The sequence below is a fragment of the Cherax quadricarinatus genome, chromosome 85, assembly GCF_038502225.1.
Source record: "Cherax quadricarinatus isolate ZL_2023a chromosome 85, ASM3850222v1, whole genome shotgun sequence".
NCBI classification, from domain to species: Eukaryota; Metazoa; Arthropoda; class Malacostraca; order Decapoda; family Parastacidae; genus Cherax; species Cherax quadricarinatus.
Genome location: NC_091376.1, coordinates 6,316,863 through 6,323,798, shown reverse-complemented (window position 1 = coordinate 6,323,798; position 6,936 = coordinate 6,316,863). Strand labels below are relative to the sequence as shown.

The window sequence follows — 6,936 nt, the reverse complement described above, 5'->3', positions numbered from 1 at the left end:
GCACTCTCTCTCCCTGGCAAGTGAGATAAGACCAGTGTAAGGTGACATGCCGAAAACTAAAAAGGGTAGTGGAACACTGAAGTTGGCCTACTGGTACATTATTAGGTTTTACCTGTTATTTGATTATGGGCTGGGTTTTTTTCTGTGTAAGAAAATGTATACCGAGGTTTGTGTTTGCTAGGCTGAAGCACCTTGGATTTGCTCCAGTGTTTTGCTGCTGATCACTGCTGCAAGGCTACAACTGGATTTGTCTCCTGTAATAATAAGTTTAGTGTCTTGTCACATCACAAGGTGTGCGTGTTTGTTCCAGTTAATGACACATGCATTGTGTTGAGAGTCCTATAAATTATACATCAGAACTTGAAGACATCAGTGTGCTCATAGGACTCTCAACACAATGTCATTCACTGGGACAAATATGGATACCTTATGGTTGGCAAGACATTAAAGGAGATGGCTCCAGTAATCAGCAACACTACAGAACAGAATGAAGGTGCTTTTTGCCTAACAAACCTTGACACTCACCAGCTTACATGGGAAATACCTGGCCTGTATTATTATTATAATCAAAAAGAAGCGCTAAACCACAAGGGCTATACAGCACTGCTCCTGGCCTGTAATCAAACCTAATAATGAACCTGCTGGACAACTGCAGAGCTCTGCTACCTGCATCATTGGGGCATAATACATAATCCTTTATTTTCCTTTTCTACAAGTTTCCTTAGTCTTGCCTCACTTTCACAAGTATGTGCATGTGTAAAAAGCACCCTCTAAATTACTTTATAAAAGCTGGCTCTGCATATTGTCTCCATATATCTCTATACTGTATTTGGTATTCAAGGTTATCCTATGCTCTGAGCTCACATCTTTAACCCTTTCACTGTTAGTGCCATATTATTACAGCTTACAAGCCAGTGTTGGTGCCGTAGTACTATGCCAAAATTCTAGCGGCTTCAAATCTAGTAGGAGAAAGCTGGTAGGCCTACGTGTGAGAGAATGGGTCAGTGTGCAGTATAAAAAAAAAAAATCGGGGAGCCAGTGGTGCACTGTGGGAACACCATTTCAGTAGTCCTTGTTCAGCATGCCTAGCGGTAAGAAATATCTGACTCCCTGGCAAATTTGGCATTTCTCTTCCCAAGTGATAGTTCTAATAGATGAAAGTGTCAGTGAAGATGAATTTCATGGTTTTGAGGAGTTTGTGACCGAAAGCAATGCCCAAGATACCAGATACAGATATTGAAAAGGAAAGGCAGCTTAGGTGTTGGGGAAAGCAGCTTGGATGGTGGGGAAGATGGTGTGTAAGTTTATTCAGCTATACACAAATACAGTTACATAGATTATCATACATAACAGCATGTGTAGAGAACCTAGGATAACCCATAAAAGTCAAGCATGGGTGGGGAAGACAGTGTGGGCTTGTGTAAACCTGTTTTGTAAACAATATAATGATAATGTTTGTGCAGTTATTGTGTTGCATACAAGTGTGTGTGTGTGTGTGTGTATGTATATATAATATATATATATATATATATATATATATATATATATATATATATATTTATATATTATATTATATTATATATATATTTATATATTATATTATATATATATATATTTATATATTATATTATATATATATTTATATATATATATATATATATATATAAATATATATACATATATATATATATATATATATATATAATTTGTGCATTATTTTGGTCTCACAGGCCACACAAGTTACTTGAAAGAATAAAATATTAGAAACAAAAAGAAAAAAATAGAATAAAAGTAAAAATAATATTACTGAGTGAGCGGCAGTTGCCGTAAGCGATTCACTTTCTGTCAACTTCATGCCTCTATACTCAGTAAGTAGTGATCGCAAAAAAAAAAAATCTTTTAAAACAATCAGAAAAATATTCTTAAGATTTTGGTAAGATAAAATAATTTTTTTTTTCAAATATTTTTCGACAGAGCAGGTTTGTGATCAGAGGTCTCAACAGTGAAAGTGTTAAATCTCTGGACAAAGAGCATTCTTTATAGAGATGTGTGCAATAAGATCGCAGTAAACAGGTGATATCACAATATGAAGAACAACCACTGTGAAAAAATAACAAAATTCCAAGCACTTTCGTGACTTCTCACATTATCAAGTTCCTTGATAATGAGAGAAGTCACGAAAGCACTAGGAATTTTGCCATTTTTTTTACAGTAGTTGTTCTACATATAGATGTGTGGGTGGGGGGAGGGGGTGTTGAAGTATCCATGAACATTTAGAAGTTTACCTGTGAAAAGAACACTAGAGGAGGCAGAGATGTCATGTTTGAGAGAAAATGTGTGGTGCGAATATTATGCAGAGAATTAGGAGTGTAGAAATTAAAAAGCAATGTGGTGGCGGCTGAGGTTTTTTGAGCATGTAGAGAGGTTGGTCAGGGATAGGTTGATGAAGAGTGTGTAAACCTGGAAGGGAAGGTAGAAGGAAAAGGGGTCATCCAAGGAATGACAGGAGAGAGGGGGTACAAGAAAGAGGCTCTTTAGTTGTAGAGGCATCCAGCAAGCTCGATATAACTAACAGGGACTGTCTGTTATATCACTGTTAAAAAAATGGTAAAAACGTTCACTGTATACCTATAATACTGTACAAACAGTTTACGGATGTGCTGCAATAAGCATTTAAAATAAAGGAGTTTAAAAGTACAGTGGACCCCCGGTTAACGATTTTAATCCGTGCAAGAGGGCTCATCGTTATGCGAAATAATCGTTATGCGAATGAATTTTCCCCATAAGAAATAATGGAAATCAAATTAATCCGTGCAAGACGCCCAAAAGTATGAAAAAAAAATTTTTTTACCACATGAAATGTTAATTTTAATACACACAAACTGAAAAAGGCATGCACAATTAAATGACACTTACTTTTATTGAAGATCTGGTGATGATTGATGGGATGGGAGGAGGGGAGAGCATTATCTTCTTACTGTTTAGAAGGGGAATCCCCTTCCATTACGACTTGAGGTAGCAAGTCCTTTTCCGGGGTTACTTCCCTTCTTCTTTTAATGCCACTAGGACCAGCTTGAGAGTCACTGGACCTCTGTCGCACAACAAATCTGTCCATAGAGCTCTGTACCTCCCGTTCCTTTACGATTTGTCTAAAATGGGCCACAACATTGTCATTGAAATAGTCACCAGCACGGCTTGCAACAGCTGTGTCAGGGTGATTTTCATCTATAAAGGTTTGCAGTTCAACCCACTGTGCACACATTTCCTTAATCTTTGAAGTAGGCACAATGGATTCCACAACTGGCATAGGCTTCTCAGGGTTAGCCCCAAACCCTTCAAAATCTTTCTTAATTTCCATACTAATTCTCACCCTTTTTACCACAGGGTTGGCACTAGAAGCTTTCTTGGGGCCCATGGTCACTTATTTTCCAGAAACAGCACCGAAAATACTGTAATAATACGAAATATTCCGAGTGTATGCTTGGATGTTACCGCGGAGGCTGGCTGGTAAACAATGGGACGGAGCGGCACATGTGAGGCTGGCTGAGGGCACATTGGACACGTCTCGGACGAAAATCGGTATGCGGGTTTTTAATCGGTATGCGGGGCAAAAATTTTGCGATAAAAGTAATCGTTATGCGGAAAAATCGCTATGCGATGCCATCGTTATGCGGGGGTCCACTGTACAATTTAAACAGGGGATTTTATGTATAATTTAAAAAGTTCATTATATCAAGGGTTTACTGTATATGCATGTTTTTTGGGTATTAAGTCTGAAATAAATCTACTGAGTATTTTGTATCTGTAGATTTAGCTAGGACTTAATAACAAGAAATTCATGCACATACACAAAGTTATTATTGCAGTTTAAATACTATACACCCTTTATTTATAGTTAATTTTCATATCATGATAAGATTACCTCTAGATGTCAAGCATTTAATTTTTGACCAAGAGACAAAACTTAAATAAATGGAAATCTTGTACAGTTGGGCCCCACTTATATGGCAGGTTAGGTTCCAAGCTACCGCCGTAAAGTGGAACATGCTTTTTTTCCTCTTATAAATGCATACAAATACTAGATAACAAGTTTACACTAAAATATATTAAGTTAGCAATAGAACTAGGCATCAAAAAACAATAAAAAAGTACAATACACACATAGTGCACTCATTACTTACCTTAAAATATTTAGTCTTAATCTAGGGTGAGACAAGTAGTATTTACTGTAAGAAATCAAGTGTGGTATATAGGGTAGTCAGCCAGGCTACCATACCAGGCCACCCTGCCTACACATAATCTTCTATTACATTTAAGCATCCCAGAGTGATAAAATGTATATACAGTTCACTCATTACTTACCTTAAAATATTTGTAGTCTTAATATAGGGTCAGGAGTGAGTAAACGAGATAAAACGAATAAATGAGAGAGAATGAGTATGTGAGGGAAGACAGGCGCAGAGTTATGTAAACAAGCCAGGCGAACGTAAGTTTTGTAAACAAAGTGTACACGTCTGGTTTGTGTCCAAGTTACATTGTGTACAAGTTGTCTCTACATTGATACGGTAGAATAAATAAAGAAGAACACTCCCATTCTCATGTAACACCATTTTTAGAAGAAATGACACTCTGAGTGAAGGCAATGGAAATAAGTCACTCTGACTTTTTTGGGTTACACTAGGTTCTCTACATATATGCTGTTATGTATGATAATCTATGTAAATGTATTTGTGTATACCTGAATAAACTTACATACATACGAAAGGAATAATTTTCTACAGTTACCCCCAGTAACACATTTTCTCTTATGTTAGATTAGAGAAAATGTTATTCTTGCCGTCACTTGTACAAGTTATCTGGCTACGACATCTCATATTTATGTTTATTTATTCTATTGTGGGGTGTATTTATCATCTTTATGAGTTATGTATCGTGTTTATTATATAATTTTGAAAAAAATATCATGGATGGATTAATGAAAATGTGTATACAGTGGACCCTTGCCTAACGAACGCATCGCATAACGTTAAATCCGCCTAACGAAGCGTTTGAGTGTAAAAATTTTGGCCCACTTAACAATAAAAAACTTGCCCAACGTGATTCCTCCCAAACATGTCCATGCAGCCTGAGCGCCTCAGCTGCCTTGCCATCATTGTTTACAAACCAGGGTGGCCGGTTGCATGCATACATTCGATACATTTTGTATTATTCCATTGTTTATAGTGCTTGTAACTGCTAAATAAGCCACCATGGGCCCAAAGAAAGCTTCTAGTGCCAACCCTGTGGTAAAAAGGGTGATAAATACTATCGTACCACAGTCAGCTGCTGCTGCACCACCGTCAGCTGTTGCTGGACCAGTCAGCTGTTGCTGCACCACAGTCAGCTGTTGCTGGGCCAGTCAGCTGTTGCTGGATCAGTCAACTGTAGCTGCACCATGGTCAGCTGTTGCTGGATCAGTCAGCTGCTGCTGCACCACAGTCAGCTGTTGCTGGACCAGTCAGCTGTTGCTGGATCAGTCAGCTGCTGCTGCACCACAGTCAGCTGTTGCTGGACCAGTCAGCTGTTGCTGGATCAGTCAGCTGCTGCTGCACCACAGTCAGCTATTGCTGGATCAGTCAGCTACTGCTGCACCACCATCAGCTGTTTCCGAACATGACTCGTCCCGAACCTGTCCGTCTAGCCTCAGCTGCCTTGCCGTCATTGTTTACAAGCCAGGGTGGCCGGTTGCATGCATACATTCGATACATTTTGTATTATTCCATTGTTTATAGTGCTTGTAACTGCTAAATAAGCCACCATGGGCCCAAAGAAAGCTTCTAGTGCCAACCCTGTGGTAAAAAGGGTGATAAATACTATCGTACCACAGTCAGCTGTTGCTGCACCACAGTCAGTTGTTGCTCCACCACAGTCAGCTGTTGCTGCACCATCATCAGCTGTACTACTCAAAGATGTGGAGAGAGTGTTGTTGGTGTGGCTTAACGTAAAACAATTACCGAGAAACGATTAACCCCAGAGGGTTAGCCACCCAGGATAACCCAAGAAAGTCAGTGCATCATCGAGGACTAACTTGTTTCCATTGGGGTCCTTAATCTTGTCCCCCAGGATGTGACCCACAACAGTCAACTAACACCCAGGTGAACAGGAAAAAATGCCTGGAACTAGTGCTCATATTGGTGAATTTAAGGCCAGCAAAGGTTGGTTTGAGAGATTTAAGAATTGTAGTGGCATACACAGTGCAATAAGGCATGGCAAAGCTGAAAAATTTATCCCCCAACAAGTGTTCAATTGTGACGAAACAGGCCTGTTCTGGAAGAAAATGCCAAACAGGACCTACATTACTCAGGAGGAAAAGGCACTCCCAGGACACAAGCCTATTAAAGACAGGCTAACTCTCATGTTTTGTTGTAATGCTAGTGGGGACTGCAAAGTGAAGTCTTTACTGGTGTATCACTCTGAAAATCCCAGTGTTCAAGAAAAACAGTGTCTCATCACACATCATTACTCTTCAATAAAGGTATGTGTCATTTTAACATTTATTTATGTAGTTATTGTGCATGTCTTATTGTTTTCTTTGTAGGGAAATGTATATTTCGTGAATTTTTTTTTTTTTTTAATGCTTTTGGCTGTCTGGAACGGATTAATTGGATTTCCATTATTTCTTATGGGGAAAATTAACTCGGCTAACGATGAGCTCTCAGGAACGGATTAACCCTTAAATGGTCCAAACGTATATATAAGTTTTTTTCAACATCTGAAAGTATGTAAAAAAAATGTAGATCTTCTTTTTTGTTTTACATTTGAAAACGTGTAAAAAAAAACTTTTATCTACATTTTTTTTTGTTATATTTGATATGTAAAAAAAAGTAGATCTACTTTTGTAGCACTACGAATTTGAACATCGATCTCTTTGGACCATTTAAGGGTTAATATCGTTAG

The 6,936-nt window shown here is 38.2% G+C and overlaps 1 protein-coding gene across 8 annotated transcripts in view; it reads right to left on the bottom strand.

The window, feature by feature from the left end:
- Window positions 1-6,936, bottom strand: part of LOC128703277 (calcium-activated chloride channel regulator 1) — a 482,928-nt gene that overhangs the window by 33,121 nt on the left and 442,871 nt on the right. The window lies entirely within an intron of this gene.